The sequence below is a fragment of the Sarcophilus harrisii genome, chromosome 2 (genome assembly GCF_902635505.1).
Source record: "Sarcophilus harrisii chromosome 2, mSarHar1.11, whole genome shotgun sequence".
NCBI lineage: Eukaryota > Metazoa > Chordata > Mammalia > Dasyuromorphia > Dasyuridae > Sarcophilus > Sarcophilus harrisii.
The window spans coordinates 108,225,457-108,242,140 of record NC_045427.1 but is presented as its reverse complement, the minus strand read 5'-3'; the positions used below and the strand labels follow the sequence as shown (position 1 = coordinate 108,242,140).

The 16,684-nt window shown below is 36.6% G+C and overlaps 1 protein-coding gene across 3 annotated transcripts in view; it reads right to left on the bottom strand.

Moving 5' to 3' along the window:
* The window catches only part of AFTPH (aftiphilin), a 90,843-nt gene extending 74,922 nt beyond the window's left edge, over window positions 1-15,921 (bottom strand). For 2 of the 3 annotated variants that reach the window (XM_031950568.1, XM_031950569.1), the window contains exon 1: window positions 15,840-15,921. The gene's annotated coding sequence lies outside the window, so the exon portion shown is untranslated. Of the gene's footprint in view, window positions 1-15,166; window positions 15,278-15,839 lie in introns of those variants that run through there. The other variant, XM_012540174.3, reaches the window with a different exon arrangement.
* Window positions 15,922-16,684: the final 763 nt, after the last annotated feature.

Below are 16,684 nucleotides of genomic sequence, written 5' to 3'. Positions count from 1 at the left end.
GAAAGGAGAAAAAATTTGGAAAACAAGGTTTTGCAAGGGTGAGTATTGAAAATTTATCTATGTACATATTTTGAAAATAAAAAGCTTAAAAAAAGAAGGCATAGAGGAAGAATAATACACTGGAGGTGGGGGAGTGGGTAAGAGAAGATGAGGGCGAGTCATCTCACAAAATCAAGGTGTACATGTAGACATGTACATAAACATGGAGGAAAGAACTGTGGAAGAATTGGCTGACACATGTACTTCACTGTCATCTCAAAAAGTTAAAAAAGGGAATTTGACACACACAGATTTAGTTACAAAAACACAATTTATTTAACAGGGAAGCCAGACGACTGGGAATGAATGAGAGGATGGTTTAAGAATATCACAAGCAAAATAAACATTTGTTGTTTCAGTCATTATCTGACCCTTCATGGCCTCATTTGGGATTTTCTTAGCAAAAATACTGGAGTAGTTTGCCATATCCTTCTCCAGCTCATTTTATAGATGAGAAAACTAAAGCAGATAAGGTTAAGTGACATGCTCAGGATCACACACAGCTAGGATGATGCCAGATTTGATCTTGGAAAAATGAACTTGTTTATTTCAGGCCTGGCTCTCTGTCCACTGGCTAAATTAACTCTAAGGATGTATAAAATATAGCTCCTTTTGATGTGGCAAAGAATGGAAATCTGAGAGGATACCTGTAAACTGGGTAACAGCCAAACAACTTAATAGTATATAAAAGGAATATTTTTGTCTCATAATAATGGAATTAGTTTCAGAGAAATTTGGGAAGACTTGCATGAACTGATTAAGAGTGAAGCAAAGAGAACCAGAGGAAGAATGTGTACACTGACAGCAAGCAATAAGGACAAATAGCTTTGAAAGAATTAGGGATTTTGATCAGTGTAATCTTCAATCATGATTCCAGAAGACTAATTAATGGACCATACTACTCACTTCCAGATAGAGAAATGAAAGCTCCAAATTGTAGAATGAGCTATGTGTGTGCGTATGTAGTTGGAATGGTAGCCTTTTCTTTTCTTTTCAATAGCAGTGGGAGAAAGGAGATGTGGAAAGGAGATGTGGGAAGGAGAGGCGGATTTCAGCTGACTTTTTTTTTTTTTAAATATAAGTTTTTTAAAGAGTAGAAATTCATCTTTTGTACTTATATTTGTAGCACCTAGCATCATGCCTAAAATGCCTAACACATTTTAGATACATAAATTCATTCTTCTTGACTGATTCTAGACAATCTCGATTGTTTGCTGTTCTTCAAACAGGATTTTCTCCTTCCTCACCTCCCCCTAGAAACCTGCTTCCTGAAAATGTTTAAGTTCAATTCACAGGTATCCTGATCCTCCCAGTTTTTAATCCCAACTCTCCCCTTCCCCCCCCTCCCCTGGAAATTATCTGTATACATTTTATATTTCATTTTCTATGTACAAACTGTTTCTGCTAATGGAATATATGTTCCTTGAGGTTTCTGTATGTCTTCTCAGACTTAGTACCTATAGTACCTGGCACACAGCAAATGCTTAATACTTTTTGAATGAAGAGATATGTACAATTTCGCTTTTTTCTTAAATTTTCTCATGGGTCTTGACATTATTTCACCTCATTAAGATGATCTAACATTATACTTTCTGAAAAAGAAAAAAATACTCAAAATACCACAAGACCACAATCATGGGCTATGAAATGTATATTGCATAGTTCACATGTGCATCTATATTTATATGTATAAATACATATATAATTTTTTATTTATATAAGTAAAACATGACTTCATACGCATATGTAAAACATGACTTCTTTTGAAGGTAAAAGATAAATCACTTATCTTCCATTTCATTTGGCTTCATTTTTTTTTCTTGATATCACATAAAAGTATGCTTATATAAAAATCTAAAGACATAACTTTGAAAAGCATTCATTATCAGAAAAAAATTCAGAACAATTAAAACAACCCAAGACTATTTCTTAAGACCTTATCTATCTTATCTTTTTCATACTATTTTTCATCAACCCCCTGAAAAAACTGAATTCATGTTAAAAAAAAAAAAAAAAAAAACTAGCAAAATAAATCCCAGCAAGCAAAGCTGAAGTCTCTTGTTTCAATATTTATATGCATGGCAATTAATACAAACAGTAGTGACTATGGTTTTATTTGAAGCAGCTTGAAATAGTAGGAAAATGTGCTTATTTTAAAAATCAAACAATCAAAATTTATGTGATTATTATCCTTATCCTTACATTCATATAACCAGGCTACAGTTTATCTATTAAGTTCTAGGGAGTTTTGAAGATCCACAGAGAGAAGTTAAATACCTTTACTGCTCCAAAGAATAGTGTCAGAGAAGAAATCTTAACTGTTTTTTTTTTTAATAAAATTTTATTCCCCTTCTCTCCTCAATTAGTGTTAAAACAATCCTTAATTGTCTCAGCATCTCCCATAAGATTAGTAGGGTATTCCTGAGAAATGACAACTTGGCTAGGACAACCTGACCTTGTCACATCTTTAACAATGAAAGTGGTCTTTGTTTGATGTAGCTAATAATGATCATTCATCTTTGTAATGCTGGACAATTAGATGGCTTCTGTTGTTTTTTGTTCTATGCTTATCAAAATGTATGTATTGCAGCCTTAATCAGTGGTCACATTCCCCTTATAATGAATGACAGCTAGCTCCAAAAAAATTTCCTTAACATGTTTTTCTTTTGAGTTCCAAATTCTATTCTTTTTCTTTCTCCTTCCCTGAGATGGCAAGCAATCTGACATAGGTTCTATCTGCACTCATCATGTAAAACATTTCCATATTAGTAATTTTGTACCTGAACAACAACAAAAAATTAAAGTGAAAAATAGTACGCTTCAATCTATATTCAGATATCACTTGTTTCTCTGGAGGCAGACAGCATGTTTGATCATGGGTTCTTTGGGACAGTTTTAGATTACGGTTTTGCTGATAATGTGCTAGTCATTTACAGTTCTTCACCTTACAATATTGCTGTTACTGGGTACAATGTCCTCTCTGCTCACTTCACATTAGTTCCTGTATGCCTTCCCAGGTTTTTCTGAAATCATCTGCTTGTCATTTCTTATAGCACAATAATATTCCATCACAATCATATACCACAACTTATTCAGCCATTCCCCAGTTGATGGATATCCCCTCAATGTCCAATTCTTAGCTGCTACCAAAAAAGGTGCTATTCCTATTCTTGTATAAGTGGGTCCTTCCTTTCTTTCTTTCTCTCTTTTTTTTTTTTGGATCTCTTTGAAATCCAGAACTAACAAGGGTATTTGTTGGTTCAAAGGGTATGCAGGAACTCAGATCTTAACTCAAGCACAGCCCTCTATTTACTACACGATACCATCTAGATAATCCAAGGGCCTGGGTCTGAATCTTGACTCTGCCACTTACTGGCTGTATGAACTTGATTGAATAACTTCTTTGGACTTCAGTTTCATGTCTAAAAAAGTGAAGATAATGAACTGGATGATCTCAAAGGTTCCTTTCAGCAACATAAGGGACTTATGATCCTATTATTAAAGCTATGCTTTCAAATATTTTAAAAACCAGGCAGCCATATATTCTTTCGAATTTTCTTAATTTTAATAATAAAAGATTCCACACATACATCACAGTGTCAACAGACTGATGAAAGATATAACATTACTTAAATTGAATGAAATAACATCAACAACCAAATATGACCAAATTGTTCATTTTTGAGAGGAAGTACAGAAATGCCTTTAATAACCTAATTAGAGCTGAACAGCAAAACAAAACACTAAAATTATCATAGGGAAATAACAAAAAGCTTAATTTATTTAAAAAGTTCATATTAGAGATATTTAATATTTTAAAATAGCATTCATTTTGAAATTTAAAAAAATCTATCTGGGACAAGATTGGAAAACTAAGGAAATAAATACAGAACTGAAGATAGCTGAAGAACAGAAATGAAATTTTCAAGGATGGATTCAGTGACGTTTTTCTTGGGTACAAGTTTTTTGTTTGTCTTCAACATTTATTTTTGTAAGATTTTGTTTCAATTATTTCTACCTGATATGGATTAAACATTTATAATCCTTTTAAATATATTTCCCTATTTGTCATTTAAATTGTAAAAATTGAAAATACCAATTTTTAGACTTAGATTAGTTTCTCCTAGGGAGTATTTCAGTTTGTGCCCTTTATAGATAAAAAATAAGGTGACTTGACTTTTTCACAGTTTTCCAGTCTTCACTGTTTTGGCAGAATGCTGCAATAGCAAAGCTGTGCACTGGGAATCAGGAATCCTAGGGTTCTAGTCTTAGCTCTGCTGCTGACCTTGAGCAGTCTACTTATTTCTCAACTTTTGGTACCTCAACTGTAAAATGAAGATTATCCAAAGACATCCCTTAGAGCTTTAACCTTTCATAATTCTAAGGCTATTGGTTATTCTCTGCTTCCTAATTTCCAATTCCCCTCACACTCTAAAATTCTTCCAATTTGTTCTACCCTTACTTTCTAATTTTTGTTTCTCTGCAACTATTTCAATAGTTCACATGCTTTAACCAAGTTTATCTTTTGGGCTTAAAAATTCTTCATGAAACCAGTTCTTGCTTCAGACCTGGATTTATTTCTACAAAGTGTATCAAAAATATCAGAAATTAAAAATAACAGAAATTATGGTGGTGGTAACCATGAGTCAAGAAAAGGTATTCTCTGCATATGCCTGTAAGTTGTATTTCATGCTAAACTGCAATTGTCAATACAGACCTTTCACTGATAGAAATATTATACCAAGGTCATAAAATAATTAACAAAATATAATCAATTAATTATCCACATTATTTGAGGACAAGTGAATGTCATGGATAATCTAAAAACAGTGCTTTATATTTGACTTATCATATGCTATATGAATTTGGAGACAGGTTTTATTTTCTCCATTATGTGTCTGTTAAAGTAAGGAAAAAAAGTAAGTTTCCATTTCCTAAAAATCTGGCCTGTCATATTTCAGTTAGCAAAGGAAAACTAGTCATTTTTTTTTTTAAATAAATTACTACATATCATTTAAATAGTGTATAAACTCCCATGTATATAAAGAATAATTGAAGTAAGAACTGACATTTTTAAAACCTTGCAAGAAATTTTTTAGCAGTTTCAAATGAAATTATATTTACTCATTAGTTATATGGCAAAGTGGTATGGAAAAAGTACAGCTCATCTGGAGGCAGAGCATCTGGGTTCAAATTCCAGCCCTGTCAATTATTATCTGTGGGATCTCACACAAGGCACTTAAATCCTTATGGGCCTCAGTTTTCTCATCCATAAAAAGAGGATGCTGGAACCTATCACTTTTAACTCTAACTCTGACCCTATGGACCTTCTTGGATATCCATTCTCTATATGTAAAGTAGGAAAGTTGAACTAGATTGTCTCTAGTTCTTCCAGTTCTAGATCCTACAAATTAAAAAATTATTTGGGGAGAAGGGAAGGAAAACAGCCCTTAAATTCTATACTAATATTTATAAGCCTATATATTCATTTTTTGTTTGTACATATATGTATGTATATATAGTATATATCTATCTATATAAGATTCAAGAAATTCTATATCCTTTAGAAGGCAGGAGTCCTTTTGGCACATAGGGCAGAAATGTAAAAGTATAAATTAAATTAGGCTATTTGTAGGTCAAAATACAAGATTACCTGTACTTCCAACACAGCTAGCTGGTTGACCTTTTATGATGTTTTTCACTTGGTTTAAAATTTTGCTTTTTACTGGGAAAGGAAAATAGCTAAGAGTTCGAAGTCAAGAAATAAGTAACTTATTTTATTAATAGTTATAATACCAAGGAGTTTGTAGGAGTTATCTTAAAGGCTTTTCCCCCCATTTTCTTTCTTTATTAGGAGGAGGAAAAGGGGAAGTCTAGATCAATGATATATATATATTAGCAAAGGAGAATTCTTTGTATAGAAACTACTTCCTCAAATGAAGTCTGAGCTTAATCCTTAAGCCTGGGACTGAGAAATGGAATGAATGACTTTCCATGTTCATATAACTAATATAAAGTAAAAAGAAACACTTGAATCCAAGGCTTATTGATTTTTAAAGCAAGACAGCTGCCTATGCACATTCCATGCTGATTCAAATTTAAAGATTATGTAAATTATGGAAAATATTATTGAAAAGCTATAAAATGATGGTAACATCTATCATCACAAAATTGTTTCTCTGTGTGTGTGGGGGGAATTACCTTACAATGGTGCTGTGAGCAATTATGTTTAGTTTATAGCAGATCTTTTTTGAACATTAAGTCATGATGTTTCTCCTAGCTTTTAAATTATATGAAAAGTGACTTGAGAAAAATCTAAATTTCAAATTATTTCTATTCCAGATATTCTCAAAAGACTTGCCTCTTGAAAGATTTTAGAGAATAAATACAGCAGCTAATGGAGCAGTGGATAGAGCATGTGCCCTGAAGCCATATAAATCCAGTCTCAGATCTTAAGCTTCCTAGTTGTATGACTCTAAGCAAGTCACTTCCAATTGCCATCAAAAGAAAAAAGAGAAAATAATTATTTTATCTTCTATAAGTTCCTATGGGAAAAAAAAAATTGTTAACATTCAATTCAATAAATATTTATCGTGTGTATTTAACAACAAAAAAGCCTTTTAGATCTCTTTTGGAGAAAGACTAGGAAAAAAGAGCATGTTAAATGACTCCAGAACAAATCAAGAATATGACAGGAATAGTTTATATACAACAATTTACATAAAATTAGCTGGACTGACACACAAAAAATAAACAAATAAAAGAAGTTAAAGAGTTTTCAGTTCCCAAAGGCCTTCCCTATCTCTATTTAAAAATTCCCTTTCTTCTCTGTATTCTTTTCCCTTAAGTCCACTCAAGGCAGCTACCTAACAGGATCTTACAGGATTACTTTTTCTTTTTTCAAGGATTACTTTCAAAAGTCAGCTTCATAATCATCTAGAAATCAACATTGTACAAAGTAAAAACTAAATCATTTGAACTTTCCTTATACTGGGCAGAATTAAAGCTCAATTATATGGCTTAGGAATACATAAGTAATTTAAGGGAAAACAAAACAAAACAACAAAAAAAAAAAAGCTGTCTTAAGACAGAATAGTTACTACGTAGCTGACTTCCTTAAAAATCTTTGACTATTTGTATTACAAATGAAGTCAGGAAGAAATGTCACTTATAAAAATAATGGTAATCATAAATTTAGAACTAGTAAGAACTTTAGAATAACTAGTGTAATATCCTCAATTTACAGAAGAGACAAAAGGCCTAGAAGGCTTACTCTACTCATCCAAAATTACATAAGATTCTAAGGGGAAGAGCTAGGATTTTAACCCCACATTGAAACAACTCCTACATCTTGCTGTTTTTCTTCCACAATATTTCTTGAATCTTCTATCTACTCATACAGCTATGACCTACTTAAGATCCTCTTATTATCTACTGCCTAGATTACTATAAAAGTTTCTCAATGAGTTTGTTTCAAGTCTCTCAACATTCCAGTGTAAATCTATTCAGTAAACTCTCTCGGCTTCCTAATACTTATAGAGAAAAATATATTAAATACCTGTTTAAAAGTACTTCACAATCTTACCCTAACCTATTATCTCTGCTCCCCTCCCCGCCCCTTCCCTTTCTCACAATCTCTAATCCAACTAAACAGCTTTCAGTTTCTCCCATTTCTTTTCACTTGCTTTTGCATTTAGGCTGTCTTTGTGCCTATAATGCTCTGCTCCTCACCTCCATTTCAAGGAATCCTTTTCTTCAAAGCTCAGTTTTGACTATTAACTTTTAGAAGCTGATTCCCCTTCCAACTGCTAGGGTTCTCTCTTTGTAACTATTTTGTAACTTGTAGCTTTGTGTTTATACTTTTTTCAGTAAATTGTCCCATTTTTAAAAATTTGAATTTTGGTATGAGGCCTGGCAAATAGGATGTACTTATTTGTTGTTTGGTCCTTCCTTTTAGAAGAGGATCAATGGCATTATAGGGTGATCTTGAATTGCTGATGAATTAGATTTAATTACACAAAGTCATCAGTCTCACTCTCTCTTCCAATTACATAAGTCCAATTTGATAAGAAAAATGTCAAGATGATTGACCATGGCTCAGGATGCAATGCCATATTTTTTTTAAATTTTTTATTATAGCTTTTTATTTACAAATTATATGCATGCGTAATTTTACAGCACTGACAATGCAATGCCATATTTGTCGTCTGACTAAGCACTCCAAAGCACCTGCTTCAGTCAACTTCATGACCATTGAACAAATTGTTTTCATTCACCAAAGAGTGGTCTTTACATGTTTTCGGTAGACACCCTATTAACTCACCAATGGGTTTGAGGCTTGTTACTGTTAACCTGGTTAAACCCATCTACCAAGAAGTTTTTAACAGGGTGTGCTACATGCTACAGCTTCTTGGAGCCAGGTGAATACCAAAAGTGGATGAGGAAATCCTCATACCAGAGGTGCTGGTCATACTTGAACAACTCATATGTCCTGGGTCCCTACCCTATAAGGGCTTGGTAAATTCTAATTTCCAAATCAATGTTCTTCTCAATACACTGCATACTCATTCTAAAAAAGAAAAGGCCAAGTGAAAAAACTGATGAAAACATCGGCTTAAGAGGTTTTTGTTTGTTTGTTTAAAACTAGTTCAAACACTCTTTTCACAAAACAGGGTACTGATGTTATAAATTGACTAATGAAAATACTTTAATGTAACTAACAAGTTCTTCAAAAATATTGACAAACTATTACAGTCAACTAGCTCATAACTAGTCAGTCAACAAACATTTACTAAGCATTCACTACACCAGGCACTGTGATAAGCACTGGTAATATAAAAAAAGGGCAAAAACAATTCTGTCATATTCCAACGGGGCAGGAAACATCCAAATAACTAAGCACATAAAAAAATACATACATGGGGTAGAAGGAGGAGGTGGGGATAAGGAAAGATTTCTCGTAGTAGACAGGATTTGAAGTGAATCTCCAAGGAAGCCAGGGGAAAAGAGGATTTGAAGGTGAAAAAAATGGAATTCCTCCAAGGAACTAGGGGCAGCCAATTCTGAGGTGGAGACAGGGGATGGATCATCCTGTGTGAAGAATAGCAAATAAGCAATGCCAGTATAGGTGGGTTATAGAGTAAAGTAAAATGTAAGAAAGGACCCAGTTTGTGAAAGATTTATATGCCAAACAACTGTTTTCCGTTTTTCTACACTTTAGGAAAATCACTTTGGCAACTGAGATGAGAGATTATGGTAAGGAAACCTGACAAAGGGAGATCAATTAAAGGCCTACTGCAACATTCCAGGTGAAAAGTGACGAATATCTTATAATCTATCGAGAGCTGAATGAGTGGAGAGAAGAAATAAGAAAAAGAATAGAGAGGAAAAAAGTACTATTTGACAACAGAATGGATATGTACCATAGATGCAAGAGAAGAGCTGAAGATGATATCCAAGTTGGGGGTACCCTTAACAACAAGGTTTATATACGTCTTGGGGAAGATAATTTCTGTTTTGGATATATTTAAGTTTAATTTGTTTAAAGAATCATCAGTTTGAGATGTCCAAGAAGGATCAGGTGTGAAAAAAAGGTCATTAGATTGAGCAAGTTTTTAAAAGATCATGGTTAATTTGGAGAAGGCAATTTCATTTGAATAATGAAGGGCCAAAAGCCAGATTATAGACAGTTTATAAGAGAAAAGAAGAAGATGAAGTAGCAACTGTATTAGACTTTCTCAGGTAATTTAACCAAGGAGGTGAGGAGAGCTATAAGATAGTAGTATCAAAGATAGGGTATATAGAAGAGACTGAATATGAGATAGTGGGGATGAGAGTGGTGACTATTTGCTAGAGAAGTTAAGTAGGTGATTAGATCACTGATGCATGTAGAAAGATTAGTTTTGGCAAGGAGAAGGACACATCTTCTTGGCAGACAAGGTGGAGAGGATAATGGAGGAAGAGGTCTGAGTGCTGTTTGTCTTACACAACATTTTTTGGATCTTCTATCTACTCATACACCCTACTTAAAACCCTCCTATTACCTACAATATTAAAGAAAAGTTAGTAATAATTCTATATTCCAATGTTTTTTAAAAAGTCAATTTAATTCAGCTTCTATGATTAAAGTAATTTTCCCCCTCAATTTTATAACTAGCTATGAAAAACAAAAGTCTGCCCCCAATGACAACTTGGGAGGGAGGAAAAATGCCCCCTCCCCCCATTCTGAGTATATTACTTTAACAAGAATATCTTGTCTGCATGTACTGAGACCAACAACTGTTTGCAGACAATAAATAGTTAAGAAAAAAAAAAGATTTTTAAAAGCCACAGTAAATAAGACAATTTTATCTATTAGATATAAGCTCTGACCAAAAACATTTAACATAGTTGTGGGAAGAAACAGAAAACATTTTGTTTCACAACATAAAACCTCTTTAAGGTTTAATTAAGTCTTATCAACTAACAAGCACTTATAAACAACCACTTTACCATGTAAAGAGGATTCAAAGACAAAAAACAATTAGGCAAGAGAACAAGCATTTATATAGCAACTACTTTTTGCTAGGCACTAGGCTAGGCACTTTGACACCTCTGCAAAATAGAAGCTATTCATATCTAAAATACTAAGGCTAGGCAAATAGAGGCTAAATGAATTGAGTAGAGTCAAAAAACTAGTAAATGGGGCTATTCTGAACTCAGGTTTTTCTGACTATAAGCCCAGTTTTCTATTCACTGTACCTCTAGATCAGAAAAGATTTTTACTATTGTAAGCCATTCTTCGAAAAGGTTAACTACCGAACACCTTTCAAATATTCAACCGAGGAATGACCTCCAATATTATATAAACAATATTAACAGCACCATATTAATAAAAATGTCACCTTTACAACCAATATTCCTTTACCTTAAAAACACAACCCTCATCAACTTCCAGTTTTATAAAGGTATCAAGGTTTTCATCTGGCATTTTATTCTTCCAGATACAAAACAATATTAAAAATACTTCCTGGTTCTTCAGCAAATCTTCTGAATTTATAACACTGCCTGAGATAAAAGGCCTTGATTTTTGGAAATAAAAGTCATACAGTTATCTTAACTAAATTTCATCATGCTACAGTAGTTGCAAAGTATTATGTACTCAGCTCTGGGGAAGGAACTTGTTTCTTAAGAATTAAATATGCATTGTGTAAGATGATCTACACATACATAAAAGAGTAAGTATTTAACCTATTTGGCCTAACTTATCTCTCAGTTTGACTTTTATAGATGTTTTTTCTAAGTAGCTTAAATGTTTCTCACAAATGCCTTTAAAAATAACTTAAAAGAATGATGAAACATTTTATTAACATCAGGGTTACATTAGATTATCTATTCCTAGTAAAAATAAGATTCCCACTTTTTTTTTTATTAGGGACAAATTCATCTTTTATGTTATATGGCATATCAACTTTCAGTTTTATTTGATAAAGAGAAAAAAAAATCAAGGTAAGGTTGCTCCACAGTGGATTTCTCTGTTTAAATGTTATACTCACTAGTTGATTGGACAAACACTTTAGCAAAAGGCAGAAGAGCTCTTATTACCTTTTCATTATCGAAGAGCTTACCAGTTTAGGAAAAGAGCGCTGTATTAAAGGAAGAAGTGAAAGGAAAATAAGATCAAAAATTCAAGTTGTGTGCTAATTTAATTTAACAAGTACAAAATGCAATATGCTAAATAACTGACTATTTGAGCTGTGCACACTACAACAACATATACTTGTTTAAATAATACATAAACTCTTAAGAGTCTATTTATTTTCTAAAATAGTAAAGTGTTGTATTCTTTGTCCACAGCATACCCACCTCAAAATTAAAAAATTTTTTTTTCTATGATTATATAACCAAACTTTGAGTCTTATTCTAAACAAATAGAAAGAAACAAATCATTGGTCTAAACCAGAAACATATCTTTCTGAAACACTTATTTCTGGGCTTCTGGAGCTTAGTTTTAGATAATCAAAGAACTCAAAAGCTAAAAGCAAAATAGGGCTGTTTTGACTATTATGAAGTTTCAATCTAGAGTTGCCATTTTTATAATGATAAAAACTTTACAATCTTTACTGTTTTAAAGAATACATTAAAAAAAAAATTCTACCTGGGGCAGATAAGTGGCGCCCCAGCTAGGTGGCTCTAGTGGATAGAGCACCAACCCCGAAGTCAGGAGGACCTGAGTTCAAATCTAATCTCAGATACCTGACACTTACTAGCTGTGTGACCCTGGGCAAGTCACTTAATCCCCATTGCCTCAGGGAAAAAAATTCTACTGAAAATTTATATTTCATTGAAAATTGCTTATGACAAAGTCATAAGCATTTAAAGTCATAAATCATTTACATTACTATAATGTCCAGGGGATATTTCTCCTGCTGATAGCTACTGCATTTTCAAAGCAGATAAGTGGAGACAGGGGCTGTAGCTGTGATTTCACTGATAAAGAAAACTTGGGAAGGTGATGAAAACTCTACCAAGGAGAGTGCCATCCTGGCAACTTAAGCGAATCACCTAGGGCACTGGTTAATTTGCATAGGATCACACAAGCAGCATGTGTCAAAGGCAGGTTATCCAGGTCTTCTTAGTTTTGAAGACAGTACTCTATGTACTCTATCATTCTACATCTCCAATGTATATTAAAAACACTAAAAGAAAAACAAACTCTACTAATTAACGACCTAATTGTCTCTCAAAAGTGAATCTGTAAATTAGTTATTTAGAACTGGGCCAAAAGCAGTGAAAATTGGTTTTAGCCCACAGTTGGAAAAAACAAAGAGAATCACCTGAGATGCAGTTGGGGAGAAGGGGCTTGTAAAGAAAGAGCTGCAACAGAGGCCGGGGAGAAAGGTAGAGAATAATAGGAACGATAGGGAATAATAGGAATGGGAAGGGAAAGAGTTAGGCCTCAAGACTCCTCACCTGTAAAGTGACTGGCTGGGCTATATAAACTAAGTCTCTTTTACTTCTTACTTAGTCTTAAAATGAGTTCATCCTTCCTCTCACAATCATATCAACCAGTGATTAGAAGGATGGAGAGGATATTTTGTGGATGGGGGAAAAGTAAAAACCCCAAAAGATTCAAGTTTTATTAGGAAGAAAAGGGAAAAGAAATTCTAAGCTTTACCCTTTTGTAACGTAAAAGAGAAGTCTTGAAAGATAATCATTTATATGTTTTAATGTGAATTATTAGATATCTATTTCAAACTTTCAAACCAACCAATTCTTTAAGGCATTTAAGAATTTTTGGTAACTGCTTTTTTTCTTTATACAAAGTGACTAGAAATTACATAACAACTGTGAAGCCTCAGACATACATGCCAAGCATGGGATGGGGGGGAGAGGAGGAGAGATAGGAGACATTAATCATTTTATAACTAGCTACAGTACAAATCAAAAATACGGAATGGGCATGACATTTTGGAGTACACATAGAATACTAATAAATTCTTCATACAATAGAGTGAATGCAAAAATTTCTGCCTGGAAACTTATACAGGGGAAAATAACATTTTGCATTATCTAATAAGAAAAATATAAAATACAAAATAACAGATTAATAATTTACTGGAAGTAAATGCAGTTGGGTAATAAAGTTTTCAATTGAAAAATTTTATAAAAGATTTTAAAAGATCTTAACATTTAGTACTTTCTATCGTTAGACATTTTTAAAAATACTTGAGGAAAAGCAAAACACTTCACCAATTAGTTTCCTTGGGGTAGGCTTTAGTAGTTATACAACGTATGCATTCTATACTGATACACAGCAATATTTTTTTCAATTAGTTAATTAGCTATTAACTAAATGAACTCAATTTTAAAAAAGAAACTTTGTAGGACAATAAACCTAGCTTACAATAATTTTTACATTCCTACATAAATTTCAGAGAATTAAGTTCCCAAGTGTTTATTTTAACAAATAAGATTCATCTGATCCTGTAAAAGACAATGTGATTACTGATAACTTTTGTCCCTGCAACATCTAAGCTAAGAAAGTCACTGCTTTGTAATATTTAAATAAATGCACATATCAAGAAATTGAACTATGCAATACTAAAATAAATATCTACTGTACTCATGATTAGAAGAGCTAGAAAGAAAAAACAAAGCTACATTTTCAAAACTAATCTTTCCTGAATTCTACCAAAAATGTCTGACCTTCAATAGTTTTTACAACATAACATTTTAGAAATTTTACCTATGTCCTCCTCTACAGAGGAACACATACGACTTATTATACGTGCTTTTCTTCTACAAATTTAAAATATAATTTTGTAATGATTACACCACCTAATACTTCTGTGGATGAAATGTTAAGACAATGTTCAGGAAACTGATGTTTTACTTACTATAGTTAATAACGATGAGTTAATGTTGCCAAGAATATTTCAGTAAAGCTAAAATAATTTATCGTACTGGCAAAAACAAAGGCTTCCGAGTCTGAAGGACCTGGGTTCAAATGTCAAGGTGTCACGTACTGCCTGTGTGACCTTGGATAAATCACCTCTGATCTCATGTCCTCATACATAAAATGAGGGGATTGTACTAAACTGCTTCTAAAGTTTCTTCCAACTATTATCTCTACAACAAAAGACATCATTTTAAGTTAGTAAAGTACGAAAAATGTTGATCCATCCTACTAGCCAAGTCGGCATTTCAGTGTTGTGACGTTAGTTTATATTAAGGCAACTTCAAAATTACAAACAGGTTTCATTTTCAAAGGTAAACCCTATTCTAGAAAAAAGGAATCAAAAGTTGGGGAAGTTGGCTGGCAGGAAGGGTAAGCTTAACTTTGGGTAAAGTTCAAAAGCTTAATTCGACTTAACTTCCCCCTAGGAGGAAGAAATTTAAACACCAAAAAAAAAAAAAAAAAAAAAAAAAGGCACGAAAGCAACTCGAACGCTGCTTCCGTTTGCAAACCACTCGGTGAAAAAGGATAAATTCCTTTTTTTTCCCAACCCAAATTGGAGGTTCATCCGGACACAGCCACAGGCCAGATGTTCTCTCCGGTCCCACAGAGGGGGAAAACCCCCGCAGAATTTAGGACCACCCTCCTAGGCATTTAAACCAATCCCCTCTTGAGGCGAGGCCATCCTACCTCTCAAACCGGTGAGGTCCGCTCGGACCTCGCTAAATCCATAGTAATCCGAGGCGCCGGTGCTGTGAGGAGGGGGGCAGGGGGAGGAGGGCGCGCGGCGAGGGCAGGTGGCTCGGCGGGCTCCCGGGCGGCGGCCTCGGGGAAGGGGGCAGTGTTTACACCTGTCACGAGGAAGGGGCGAGGGTGGGGAAGAGGAAGCAAAGCTCCAAACTTCACAACTGTGCCTCTCTGTGCCCGTGTCTGCGGTACGTGCGTTTGCCTTTTTTCCGAGGGAGCGGAAGAGGAGGAAACCGGGGCAGGTAAAGGGGAGTTGGGAGCGGGAGAAGGGCGAGGGCTGGGGCCAGGTGGGAATGGGGCCCAGCCGGGGAGGGCGAGAGATCGCCCCGGCCCGGGGCGCAGGGGGTGTCGGGGCGGCGGCCGGAGCTCCGCAGCGCCGTGTGGGGAGGGAAGCGGCCCCGGCCCCCGAGGACGGGCTCGCCCGCAGGGCCGCAGAGCCACTTCCTTCCCCGCACCCCCCAGGCAGGAGCCCCTCGCCGCAGCCGCCACCGCCCGCCACTCGCCGCCCTCGGCCCGTGCCCCTGCCCCCCGCGGGGACGGCGCGGCGGGAGTTCCCGGCGCCGCGGCAGCCCCGACCTCGGAGGGGAGGAGACCCGGCGCGGCGGCCGCTTCTTACCTGGCTCCTCCAGGGCGGCCGCGATGGGCATGGCTCGGGGCCGGGGGAGGAACTGGCTCCTCCGGGGCGGAGCGGAGCGGAGCGGGCGACTAGGGAGGGCAACCTTCCCGCCGCCCTCTCAGCGGAGCGGCGCCATCTACACCGACCCGGACTTTCAGCGCCGCCGTGGTGCCCCCATCCCGCTACCCTCCGCTTGCCGCCGCCGCCGCCGCCTCCTCCTCCGCGGAGATTCCCCCCTCCCACTCCACACATTCTCCCATCATGCAGCGGAGGAACCGCCGCCGGGCCACGTCATTTCCGGGCGCAAGGTGGCTGGCTCGGGGCTGGCTGGGTGAAATGGGGAGGGACCCGCGGAGGAGAACGAGTGCCACGGACGCTCTTGCGGAGCGTGGAGCGCTCCCCGCCATTTTAGGTGCGGGTCAAATTGCCCTTTTCTTGGTGAGGAGGTAAGTGGAGAAAAAGTCCTCCCTCATTGCTCCCCGTCCCGGGAGAGCCCGAGCCCGGTGAAGTGTTCGGACGGTTAGGAGTGACGGCTGAAGCGGCTCCTCGGCGTTGGGCCTCTTCTCCTCGGCCGCCCCTGTGCCAGGGTAACACGGAATGAAAAGGGGCCCGAATCTGGCTCATCTCTCTCTGAGGGACCATCCGAGTCCTCCCCTCCGCCTGCCTCTCCTCCCTCCGAGACCCGACCCCCATCCCCGCCCCTATCTTCCCTCCCTCCCCCCGACGGGCTTCGCTCCTCCGCGGCCGCTCTCCTAAAGATGCGGGACAGAGTTAGGAAGCCCTGGGGTCAGAGGGGAAGCCGGTTATCGCGTGTCTGCTTCTCAATGCCAAGGGGGCTAGGGCTG